Raw genomic sequence first — 13280 nt, forward strand, 5'->3', positions numbered from 1 at the left:
CAGCAGCAGCAGCAGCAGCAGCAGCAGCAGCAGCAGCAGCAGCAGCAGCAGCAGCAGCAGCAGCAGCAGCAGCAGCAGCAGCAGCAGCAGCAGCAGCAGCAGCAGCAGCAGCAGCAGCAGCAGCAGCAGCAGCAGCAGCAGCAGCAGCAGCAGCAGCAGCAGCAGCAGCAGCAGCAGCAGCAGCAGCAGCAGCAGCAGCAGCAGCAGCAGCAGCAGCAGCAGCAGCAGCAGCAGCAGCAGCAGCAGCAGCAGCAGCAGCAGCAGCAGCAGCAGCAGCAGCAGCAGCAGCAGCAGCAGCAGCAGCAGCAGCAGCAGCAGCAGCAGCAGCAGCAGCAGCAGCAGCAGCAGCAGCAGCAGCAGCAGCAGCAGCAGCAGCAGCAGCAGCAGCAGCAGCAGCAGCAGCAGCAGCAGCAGCAGCAGCAGCAGCAGCAGCAGCAGCAGCAGCAGCAGCAGCAGCAGCAGCAGCAGCAGCAGCAGCAGCAGCAGCAGCAGCAGCAGCAGCAGCAGCAGCAGCAGCAGCAGCAGCAGCAGCAGCAGCAGCAGCAGCAGCAGCAGCAGCAGCAGCAGCAGCAGCAGCAGCAGCAGCAGCAGCAGCAGCAGCAGCAGCAGCAGCAGCAGCAGCAGCAGCAGCAGCAGCAGCAGCAGCAGCAGCAGCAGCAGCAGCAGCAGCAGCAGCAGCAGCAGCAGCAGCAGCAGCAGCAGCAGCAGCAGCAGCAGCAGCAGCAGCAGCAGCAGCAGCAGCAGCAGCAGCAGCAGCAGCAGCAGCAGCAGCAGCAGCAGCAGCAGCAGCAGCAGCAGCAGCAGCAGCAGCAGCAGCAGCAGCAGCAGCAGCAGCAGCAGCAGCAGCAGCAGCAGCAGCAGCAGCAGCAGCAGCAGCAGCAGCAGCAGCAGCAGCAGCAGCAGCAGCAGCAGCAGCAGCAGCAGCAGCAGCAGCAGCAGCAGCAGCAGCAGCAGCAGCAGCAGCAGCAGCAGCAGCAGCAGCAGCAGCAGCAGCAGCAGCAGCAGCAGCAGCAGCAGCAGCAGCAGCAGCAGCAGCAGCAGCAGCAGCAGCAGCAGCAGCAGCAGCAGCAGCAGCAGCAGCAGCAGCAGCAGCAGCAGCAGCAGCAGCAGCAGCAGCAGCAGCAGCAGCAGCAGCAGCAGCAGCAGCAGCAGCAGCAGCAGCAGCAGCAGCAGCAGCAGCAGCAGCAGCAGCAGCAGCAGCAGCAGCAGCAGCAGCAGCAGCAGCAGCAGCAGCAGCAGCAGCAGCAGCAGCAGCAGCAGCAGCAGCAGCAGCAGCAGCAGCAGCAGCAGCAGCAGCAGCAGCAGCAGCAGCAGCAGCAGCAGCAGCAGCAGCAGCAGCAGCAGCAGCAGCAGCAGCAGCAGCAGCAGCAGCAGCAGCAGCAGCAGCAGCAGCAGCAGCAGCAGCAGCAGCAGCAGCAGCAGCAGCAGCAGCAGCAGCAGCAGCAGCAGCAGCAGCAGCAGCAGCAGCAGCAGCAGCAGCAGCAGCAGCAGCAGCAGCAGCAGCAGCAGCAGGGTATGTACATTGCACGTACTCACGTAGCGAGTTTATTGAAGTGCATGGTAGGTAATAGCGCAAGAAGAGACGAAGGACCAAGCGCCACAATGAGCACACACAGAATTTTGACGTGAAAACCAATAATTAGTTTGATATTGTATACAATCAGCGCCGCATAAGTAAGTGGCGCAGGCATTCAGTGTCCACAGTGACGAAGGCTGGGAAGGTGCTTTTGGAAAAGAAGAGTGTGCATACGTTGTCCTGCAACAGTTTAGTTATTAATTTTTCGTATGCCTGTTGATCACGAGTACGCACTATAGGCAGCAGCAAATTTGTCGGCTCGAATCATGGGGTTTTGTCAGTAAAGGCTCAGCATGAAAGTAAAGGTTGTCAGCGAGCTTTCAAGATTCGATTTCTTGAAGTGTGTAGTTAAAGCTCCAAAGTGCTTTTCAGGCTAGCACCAAAAACTGGTGATGCTATCACCCATTAGAGCCACGGTGGAGATTCTTGCCCCCAAAGCGTTATGCTGTGCGGGGAAGCCCGGCGATTGTGTCATCTACGGTCAGTTTTCAAATGTCCGCTGTTTCCGCTCGCGCTCTGCGATCTATGTTCCTGTGCAGCCAAGCTATGAAGAGTGGTCTCAAGCTTAGGTGGATTAGCTTTCTTTTAAAGAAGTGTTTCTTGATTGAAAATGTACCGCAAATGTAGCCATTGTGCGATCTCTACACTCTAAACACGAAAGCAGTACAAATGGAGCAGGCGCTCATCTAGTGCACTTCCTTATAGGGGCAGGGTACACTGTCCAAGTCCAGGGGTAGATTTCCATCACTGAAAATCCGGATTACTAACGGTTGGCAACGCCAACAATACGCTCCCTTCAAAACCTGTGAAGTTCCAGCGGTTACGAAGATTTTATCCGATGTTATCTGTTTGCTAACCTCAGGACCTCCGGTGCAGCGTTTAAAAGCCTTCTCCAATTTCTAACTCCGTCAAGTTACTATGCTTTTTGTAGAGAATATGGGCCTCCATTGCCAAGGGTAAGCATTGCGTACATTTTGTGATCGAAATGTACTGTGGAACATGGTCAGCATACGCTGCCCCTAAAAGGCATTGTGCCAGAGAAGAGCTCACACCTAGTTTACTCACATTAAGGTCAAATCGCCAAGAGGGAGTAATTACTCATTTTCATTCATCCAAGCGCAGCCATACGGCTACAAAGGAAAGCTTGTGGGATTCTCCTAAACATAGTGCCAACACCATTCCCACTTGTTTCAAGTTAATGATAAATTCGGTCTCGTCGTACCATATGCTATCCGTCCCGGTTACCTCGGTTGGTAGAGCAACTGCTGCGGTGAAGCGGTGGTCCCTGGTGCGAAGCCCGGACCACGCTGAATTTTTCTCTAACTATAAAATTTCCGTGCAAACTCTACAGCTTTCCTTTGTATCCGTATGGCTACTGTCGGGTGGATGTCAATGAGTAAATACTCTCTTATTACAAATCTACTTCATTTCGTGGGATTCCCCTAAACATTGGACCATGCTTGTTCCTGTGTACAGTTTACCCGGTGCTGTCAAACGCGAAGAAGCCTGAACGGTGCAACGGCTTTAATCAGCATTTACGTCATCGGTTCAAACGCTAGCACAAAAAAACTTGAGGAGGCACTTAAGCTCCACTTTAAGGCTATAACGCGATAGCCTTAATGGGAGCCTTCTGCAGCCTGGGGTCCACTTTGCGTATCACTTTACAGACACGGACAATGTTCTTTTTTTTTGCCACCACGTAACACTTGACCTGCCCTAAAGAGTACAACGCCCTTGCTTTAGAGATCCCTCCCGCGCAAGTACTCCTCTGATGCCTAGGTTCTGCCTACGTGCCCATATATGCGGAATTGATCGTTCTGTACATTACATTCGTAAATCCCTGAGAGTCATCATACCTCTAAAGGCGCAGAGGTCCAGCGGATAAGCGGTGCGCCACTTCAATGGCAGGTGGATGTTTCAGACACAGTCTCCGATGGGCTTGTGAGAACCGGGCTGCTATTCCCGAGCAACCTCTTGTGACCAACACGTAATTTAACTACAATAACTTACCGACTGCTCACTAGGTGGCATGCCACCTGCTATGGTGAAAAGGTTGTGATGAAGTCAATAGGTAAATTGACCCAGGTGGCAGGTATGGGAGAAGGGTGAAATTCCGAAACAATGGAAAGAAGCTAGCATCATACTAATCCCCAAACCGGGCAAGCCCTCTAATCTTGAGAACCTCAGGCCGATTTCCCTCACATCTTGTGTGGGGAAACTAATGGAACATGTAATCCAAACGAGGCTAACCCGAATAATGGAAGATAATGAACTATGGCCGAATGGGATGGTCGGATTCCGGCCGAGCCTAAGCACCCATGATGTGATGCTGAGACTCCAGCACGACATCATAGACTCGCGATCGAGAGATATAAAAGCAATCCTAGGTCTAGACCTCAAGAAAGCTTTTGACAATGTCAAACACGAGGCAATCCTGACAGAACTTCAGAAAATAGGCGTAGGAGGCAGAACCTACAATTATATAAAGAACTTCCTGACAGACAGGATGGCAAAGATAAGATACCAAGATTTGGAATCGGAAGAAATATAGCTGGGAAACAGAGGTACCCCACAAGGATCGGTACTCTCCCCACTCTTCTTCAATCTGGCAATGAGGGGTCTCCCAGCTAATCTTGGGAGAAAAAAAAACCTAAATTTCAGCATGTATGCTGACGACATAAACGTCTGGATAAACAAAAGTAGCGACGCAGAAATAGGGAACAAGCTGCAAACGGCTGCAGATACAGTAGTAGAGTACGTAGCAGCTAGGGCGCTTCCCTGCTCACCAGAAAAATCAGAACTCTTAATGTACAATCCCAAATCATTAAGGCTGAAAAAAGACAGCGATCTCAAAATCATGGTCGGAAACACACCAGTACCCAAAGTGGAAAAAATAAGAATATTAGGTCTTTTCATTCAAAGTAACGGATACAACGACGAAACCATAAAGAAATTGGAGGGCTACGCAGCACAGATGACAGGGATATTCAGAATAATAGCCCTCAAGAGAAGAGGGCTAAAGGAAAGGAGCCTAGTTAAGCTGGTACAAACGTACGCATCAGCCGACACAGCTACGCTACACCATATCTAAACATCCGGGCCTCAGAAAGAGATAAATTTGACTCAATAATCAGGAGATGCTACAAACGAGCACTCGGAATACCCATAAGCACCTCAACCGAAAGACTCCTAGCAATGGGAATCCATAATACATGGAAAGAAACAGCCGAAGCATTAAGGGCCGCCCAGCAGGAAAGACTCAGCCAAACATACACAGGCAGGGCCATTCTAAGCATGGTGGGACTGCAGACAGACAGAGGCATGCAAAAGAAACAGGATATTCCAAGTAAAATCAGGGCACAGCTGAGGATTGACCCGCTTCCCAAGAACATGCATCCCGCCTTCAATAAAGAACGGAAGGAAAAAAGAGCTGAAGCACTAGTCAAACGCTTCAGCGAAGTAATCAGCGAGACAGTGCCATACACAGATGCGGCGAACGGCAAACTGGGAGCAGTAGAGGCCTCGGTAGTAGATGGCCAAGGTAAAGCAATCTCAGCAGCAACAATACGCAGCCGCAATCCAGAGGTAGTGGAAGAAGTAGCAATAGCACTTGCTTGCGTAGGCACCAAGGCAAGTTACATAATAAGCGACAGCAAGACAGCCATCTACAATTACGGAAGGGGCAGAGTAGCACCAGAAGCGGTGCGAATACTAGTTGGAAGGAAAATTGGTAGTAAAATTAGCCTCATATCGGCACCAGCTCACACGTCAGTTCCAGGCAACGAGACGGCGCACCTCTTAGCCCGAGATCTCTACCTCCGGGCAAGAGCAGAGCCGCCCGATTGCAAGGAGCTTTACGAGAGACTACAGACATACACGGAGATAATAGAAAACTACAGATTACAGCGAAAAACTGTCCCTCCACCGGACAAAGGGCTCGGAAACAGAGAGGCAACATCTTGGCGCAGATTACAGGCAGGAAACTGCATAAATCCGGTATGGGCATCACACGTCCTGAAAGACGAAGACATAGACGATAAATGTAAGGAATGCGGGGAGAGGGGGACCCTCGACCACATAATCTGGCAATGCACACACTCCCCAGGGGTCAATAAAGGAATTAAATAGTAGAGAAGCCTGGGAGACCCTTCTGCAAAGCGCGGACCCCGCCATGCAGAGGAAAGCCATCCATCTGGCGGTAGAGGCCACGAAGAGCCAGCAACTCTTTGCCTGCATCCAGTCGCGGAGGCCCTCGGCCCCTGCCCCTAGGCCTGCGCGCCAGGGGTAGGGAGTAGGAGGTCTCTATTTCTGATAGAAATAAATGTTTTTGGAATGGAATGGAATGGACCCAGGTGGCAGGTGTACCACCTGCTTTTCTCGACACACCAATGCCGCGTACGTCGAGTTTTCCGCTGAACGGGACCCTAAACATTGCCGCGTTAAAAAAAAGACACTTCGCGCGCTTTACTTGCAAATTTCCAATATCTCCTCCCTTAAAACTAATCGAATTCTAAAACTTGTTCAGTTGTTCAGTTGCCCTTTAATGCTCCTACTTGCGCCTACTGCGTTCTCGCCTAAGCATAGACCATGAAGCCAGCCTGACCTTTCTAGACGAAATTTATGAAACCACTGACACATCGAATACACGAAGGAACGAATCTATACATGTGTCGCCCACCTTGACTGACCATTGTTGCTTGCTCAAGCGCATAAGGAAGGAGAACTTTCATTTCCTGTCGAGCGCGTTATTACCAAACGTACGCACGTCACCGGACCATAATTTCAGTCGCTGTTCACAAATAACCGTAGCTACCCGGTCACAGAACGGATACCGAATTCATGGCCTGTCCTGCTCCCTTGTCGTAGCCAAATGGAGACGGCAGCACGGTGAACTACGCGTGTCTCGAAGTGCAGATTGCGGTCTTTCTTTTTTCTTTTTCTTTTATTCGGGGAAGAGGAATGAAAGCGCGGGGAACAATCGTAATCGAAGGAGACGCCGCGGCAGCCAGTTCTTCGAAGCTCCTCGGTTGACGGAAAGAGCCACACGATGCTGGGCCGCTTCATCGTGCTCTGCCATTTCGGTAAGAAGCGCGCGTCTGCTGTGGCCGACGCGATCTTGCCGTCCTACACTGCACAGATTGAGAACTTCAAGGAGCCACTGCGGGACACGCTGAGCTCAGGCTTCTCTGCGGGACGCAAAATTAGCCACACGTCGTTGAGAGTGGTCGGCAGTTGGCCGTTTCAGTTTGCTCTGTTTTCGTTACAAAAGCGCCATTTCTGCGTCTTTCATTTCTTTGCTCTAACGGAGCTCGCCCCGTGCCTGCAATTGTCGCGTACAAATTATCACGCTCTGCGGCCGCGTTTTCCCGAACGGAAGCCACATGCACTTTCGCTTACTGGGCATGCGAGGCATTTGCTGTCACTCATGACTCTCTACAGCTCTAGCCGTCCTTTGGCGCCACGCGAGCTGTGGCTGTTAGTCTGCGTCTTTCGGAAAACCCGCAGCTGTTGGCCACCGGCGTTACCATCTCGGGTAGTGCTTTGAAGTCTGTCGCGATCAGAATATGCTGGGGCGCAGGAAAGCGTGACTAAACTGTGTTCTGCACCGCCAAGCGGGGCACATTCGCTCTTTCGTCCGTCGCAGGCATTTCTGTACCCTCGCTTTTACGCAGGTGTTAAGGAGATAGGAACCGCAGCCAGATGCAGCTTCGGTGTCCGCTGCATTCCCAGGCAGCTGTGATGCGGGAAGCAGGACGCCTGCTGCCGTTAGCGGCACGATGACTCTGCATGTGGAAAGGGGGCTTTCAATTATATACCTTCTATTAATTATTAGGCTCATTTAAGAGGTTACTCTCAATTTCCAGCGTGCGCAAGCTGCCCGTGTGGACAAGTTTCAGCTGCCACGATGATCAGCTGCTCCCGGTCTCGAAGAGCGTTGAAATACCTAGGCCTCCGCGAAAAAAAAGGGGGGGGGGGGTCGCTAAACAAAGACGGAATGTAAAGGGGGATTTATTTTAGCGTGAAAGAAACTTTAGAAAAATATTAATGCTCAGTAGCAAAAATTACATCTGATGGGCTAGGATTCTAGAACTCCGCGAGGCTATTGGCGAGTGAGGTTGGAGTCGGCGGCACTCGCTAAATGTGGTTGTTCTGGTGTCGCCAGAAGCGCGCTCACTCCTTGACATATCTGACGGAATTGTTGAACGCTATGAACATTTTTTATTCTTTCATTCACACGAAAAGTAAATCGCACATTTTCTCTCTATCCTCGTTCTGTCTTCATCCTGCGCTCGGTGTCTCGTGTTGTTTCGTCCGGTTTGTCCATTCTGAAGTTAACCGCTCCCCTATAGTGATGAACTAGTACTGCTGAATCTGCGTTTGGCATAACCGCCATTTGACGCATCACTTGGTATTCCCCAATTCCTTGCTACTAGGAATAGTTTAGCAGCCTTGCATTTTTAGCCTTGCCAGTAGAGGTTCGGGTATTGGAGTGTGGGTTGCATAGGAAGCGTTTCTGGGTGGTATAAGCGGAGTGGGCTTCTGGAAGGTGGAGATGGGGGTGGACTCCTCTAGATAGGGCAAAGTGTATGGTTGTCAGGCGGGCAGCCCGCATAGCTAGGGGTTGAGGGAAAGGAAAGTAAGTGGCAAATGGCGCTTCTCAAGGGTACAGGTGGGTGGAGCGTGGCCGGGCAGCCCCCTGGCTACAGGGGTGAGGGGACTTGAGTTGTGGGTAGGGAATTATGGAGGGCGAAAGTTGGTGGATGCCAGATGGGTGGTGCTTATGCAGTGTACAGGATGCACAAGCTGCCGTTTGGAGGAAATGCCTCTCACGGTGCTAGGGAGCAAGACGGAAAAATCCATAATTGAACGCTCCCCCCCTCCTCCCATGCGGTGTCGCCGTGTCGCGAAAGGCGGCATACGATCCGCCTCCCGCATCACAGCGTGTAGGGCGCGCCTGGTACAAGAGGGGGAGGGGGGGGAAGAGATGCCTGTAGGTACAAAATAGTGAACATGCACCGTTAGGTGGTGCAGAACGCAGTTTCGACACGATTTATTGCTTCCTGCAAAGCTCTGATCGCGGATGGACATTGTCCATGCCATCCTAGCTATTTTAGCCGGCTAGAAAATCATAAATGCGTATTTTTAATTAACCAGCATGGCATGCGCTTTCATCACTGGTTTCAGACAACAGGGCTTCATACTCGTTCGTTGCATAGACTTGACTGAGTTGACATAACTTAACTCGAACTTGCAAAAGAGAAGAGGATGTCTGCTTTTCTCTTTCTGAGTAGAGCAAAACATTTCATTAACGTGCCTTTCAGTCCCAAACCTTCTCCGAGGCTACGGCACACATCGTGAAGGCAGAGTCTGTTTCGGCATGCCGGGGTCGATAGTCTGCGTTTCGCCTGGACAAAGATATAACCGAGGCGAGGTGCCAGACCCCCCGCTGCTTAATAAACAACTTAGTGCGCTGTAATATTGTGCGCGGCTCCAAAGAGGTACAGGTGCTGTGCCAGCATGGCGGGCGATGCGCAACTCGCCAGGACACATCCCTTGCAAAAATGCACATTGAGTTTAAGCTGACCGCTTACTGAGTCCTTATAACCTTTAATCAAGAGCTCCAACTATATTGACCTTTTAAGTGGCTCTCAATATATTGGCGTGCCTAAGATGTTAAAGGACGCCGTTTCACAAATATCCTCCAGCAAGAATTTTTGGCAGCGTTTTGCGGAACCTGAGTTATCTATAGCCAAAATTTGAATTACAGCGTCTTCGCGCCATTCTCTCTCGTCACATTTTGCACGCTGAAATGTCACCCTCCTCCGCCGGCCCCACGCACTCGTCTGCTGCGCCGGAATCCCCCGGGGGACAGAGCTTCCTGGCCCTCTGGAGTGGTCGCGGCCGTGGTAGCTGCGTGACGTCTGGAAGAGTTGGCACTTGACGTAGTCGTGTACTTTCCTTCCACAGTTGGTGTTGTTGAAGCCTTTCATTATGGCCTCAACAAGGAAAAAATTCATAGGCACTTTAAACTTCTTACGTGCTATGAAGACGAAAGTAGTGTGGCATTGTGAGCGATCGATCTCGACGCAGATTGCGCACTGAGAAATGAAACGAAGACGCGCCTCCGAACGCTGAATCCTCAAAGGTCCGAATGGAACACTCGGATACTCGGTTTGAATGCCTGTCGTAAGATAGCCTCCAACCTGATTAAAAGACATATGCTTTAGCAACGAGAACTCTTATGACACCACCCGGAACGCTGTGCGATGCACGGTTGCGACACAATTTTTACACGTAAGTCGGGGAACGGCATACACATGGAGGTATATATGTCGGCGGTTGGAATCCCTGTCGCGAGCTATTCTCCAACCTGGGTAATACTAATCTAACACGGGCACTTTCAAAGGCTATCGAGTCGACAACCTTCGAGATTCTCAGTCGCTATTGAAACTCTATGGAGTTGTGCCGTTGCTACATCGGAAACTCGATCGTCATCGAGAGTTTCCATCTTCTCGCACCAAGGTGATGTGGCGCCACCGTTGCCACCAGAGATTTTCCAGGCATGCTAGCAATGGCTAACATTTAGCTTAGAAGTTTAACCTGTAAATGCTTAAACAAACAGTTTAGTCGTTAAAGTAATATTAATCACTTTTGAAATCAACGTCGTTGTCTTGGACAAGCTGTAGTAGCATTCATGCACTTCTAAATCCTCTGGTGTTAATTATTTTTGTGTCGCTGGAAACAATGGTATTATGCTTGCTGCAGACTACGCTGGCCCGGCAAATCTTTCTTTCTGCACAATAATTTGCACATTTTAAAGACCAATGTTTTTCATTAGTGCAGTGACTTTACTCCCCGGAGCGTTGCTCTGTGCGCTCCGCGTCCGAGAGTGCACGCAGCCCCCGCTCGAAGGCCCTCGAGATTATCAAGATCTCTCGATAGAGTTCCGCGGAGCTCTGTTGACTAGACAGACTATTTACACGATGGCCATCGGAGCCGCCCTCCGGCCTTTGAGTTGATAAACTATCGGTTCGAGAGTTTTCGAAATGAACGTGCTACAGAGGTATAAGATACGTACGCTATATACAACGAGAAATCGTATGACACCACCCGCAGTGGCGTATGACGAACGGTTGCATCACAGCTTTGATACGAAAATTGGCTTTTGAGTAATGGAAATAGCGCAGTAACTGTTTCATATCACGGCGGGCACCTCAACCGCACCTTAAGCGAAGCGGCGTAAGGGAAGCCGTAGAGTCTGGGAAGGCGTACAATTGAATGGGCGTGTATATTGCCGCAAACATTTTTAATGTTTATTTATTCATGTTCACTGCCGCCGGCACGCGTCTTTATCACTCTTTGATGCAAGATGCGACCGGATTTATCGTGAATTATTTAAGACAGGCGGAACCGATTCTAATTTTGTTTAGTGTTGTGGTTGCTTTGCACGCCGTATGTGGAAAACGCTTTGTCAGGTTTAAATTTTGCACGGCCGAGAGCGGCGGGCATTCTATTCGACGACCGTCGAGAACGCTTGCTGCCTAGCGGCGCCGCCGGGTCATTCAGTGCTATCTAGATGTGAGTCAGTCAATGAACAGTTTCGCTTCGAAGCCCTTTTCGCTGTCTTTCTCACTGCCGTCACCACTACGTTACATCTGGTGGAGATGCTGGGTACGGATCCTTAGCGACCTCTCCCCTGGCAGCCCCCGAAGCAGCACGAGCCGCCCCAAAGCGGTAAAGCCAGCGAAGCCGTCCCAACCGAAGAGGAACTGTGAAGCAGCCGACGTTTCCAAAATATGCCGCCTGAACATTGACTACTGCCGAACTGCGCAAGAGCACAGAACGGTCAGAGTCAACGTCAACCGAGGCCACAACACCGCAAGTCCATTGTTCTCCACGAGCCCCCATTGTCGCCCATGTTCAACGGTTGACCAGGCGAGGATGCTGAAGAATGGCTGCAATAGTTTGACCGTGTTGCCGTATTCAAAGTAAGCCATGTTTTCTTCCCCCTAAAAGGAAAGGTCAGAATTTAGTTGGAAAACCACGAGGCCTCTTTTGCGACGTGGGGATCATTCAAGCGGGAATTCATGGAAGCATTCACAAGCATCGTGAGGAAAGAAGAGCGCACCCGCTTCTTCAGTCACGCATACAGCACCCGCATGGAACAGTGACTGCTTACGTAGAAGACATGAAGCGCCTTTTTCGACGCGGTGATCCTGATAAGACGAAAGAGAAGATGATGCTTATGATGCTAGGTGCTAAAGAGGAAATTTTTCCTGGTCTAACCCATAGTCCACAGAAGACAGTCGCTGGATTCACTAGCTAAGCGGTCAACACAAAGAGAAGCCTGGAAGCACAAGCCCGCCATTTCGCTCGACCGCTCCAAGTGACCTCGACAACCCTCTCAGATGCCACAGCATTCGGAGACAACCTGCGGGATGTCATCCAGACAGTCTCAAGTAGTGACCCTCATGGAAATCATCCCCGAAGAAGGGAAGCATGCACTTGGCTCTCCGTTATCGATGCCTCCAGCGGAAGTTCAAGACATGACCTCTCGTCGGGAGGTCGATGAAAGGAGCCGTGAGGAGAGCGCCTTCCTCAAGCCGGCGGCCTCTCTGGGTTCAAGGTTATGCCATTTGGACTTTCTTCCGCCCCAGCAAGGTTCCAGCGGGTTAAGAACGTGGTATTGGCAGACCTCAAGCGGTAAATTTGTATCGTGTACTTGGAGGACGTCGTTATCTTTTCTTCGACTTCTAACATCTAAAAAGGCTTCGAACTGTGCTAGACCCAATCAAGTCATCAAGGCTCACCCTTAAGCCAGAGCAGTGCCATTTCGCTTACCAGCCGCTGCTCTTTGTAAGCGAAATCATGACAAACATTGGAATTCAAGCTGACTTGCAGAAAACCGCCACCATTGCACCGTTTCTACAGTTGACCGACAATAAAGCTGTGCGCCGATTTCTAGGGCTGCGCTGTTATTACACACGATTTGTGAAGAACTTTTCGTGCATCGCCGGACCTTTCACGCAGGTAACGAAGTTGAATGTGTTATTCAAGGGGAAAACTCCGCAACAGGAAGCATTCCAAGAACTTAAGCGTTATATTTGCAGTCGCCGCCCATGCTTGGACACTGACAAAAACGCTGGAGCTGGAATTCATAGAGACGCAAGCAGCGTGGGGCTAGGCGCCGTTCTCGTTCAGAAGCAGCAATGCCGCGAAAGAGTAACAGCGTACGCCAGCCGCTCTTTGTCAAAGGCAGAGGCCAGCGATTCCAGGATGGAAAAGGAGTGCCTTGCGATAGAGTGGGCTATGTCGAAATTCCACCCGTACTTGTGCGGCGGGCGTTCTCCCTGACCATCATCGCGCGCTGTGCTGGCTCGCCCACTTGAAGAAGCCTACGACTCCCTGAGTTTGAAGTCACCGTCGTTTACAAGTACGGGCGCAAGCACTCCGACGCCAATTGCCTACAATGAGCATTACGGAAAGTTGCCGGATCAGCTGGTACATGATTTCCGCAAAAACAGCGTGCGGAAGACAGGACTGAGAAAAGGAGAGACGCACACACAGTGTGGTGACTAACAACTGAACGTTTAATGCATTGTTCGCAATTAATACTAGGAGAATGAACAAAAAAATATAAAATAAAAGTAAAAGAAACGCAATCTGAAGGGGAAGACGAGTCTGTCTGTCACTTCTTGTCATG

The 13280-nt window shown here is 51.0% G+C and overlaps 1 long non-coding RNA gene across 1 annotated transcript in view; it reads left to right on the forward strand.

Moving 5' to 3' along the window:
* The first annotated feature begins 6574 nt into the window (after positions 1–6574).
* Positions 6575–13280, forward strand: part of LOC144119377 (uncharacterized) — a 251403-nt gene continuing 244697 nt past the window's right edge. The window contains exon 1 of the long non-coding RNA XR_013312343.1: positions 6575–6657. This is a non-coding gene — a long non-coding RNA (uncharacterized LOC144119377). The remainder of the gene's footprint in view (positions 6658–13280) is intronic.

The sequence above is a fragment of the Amblyomma americanum genome, chromosome 2, assembly GCF_052857255.1.
Source record: "Amblyomma americanum isolate KBUSLIRL-KWMA chromosome 2, ASM5285725v1, whole genome shotgun sequence".
Lineage (NCBI taxonomy): Eukaryota > Metazoa > Arthropoda > Arachnida > Ixodida > Ixodidae > Amblyomma > Amblyomma americanum.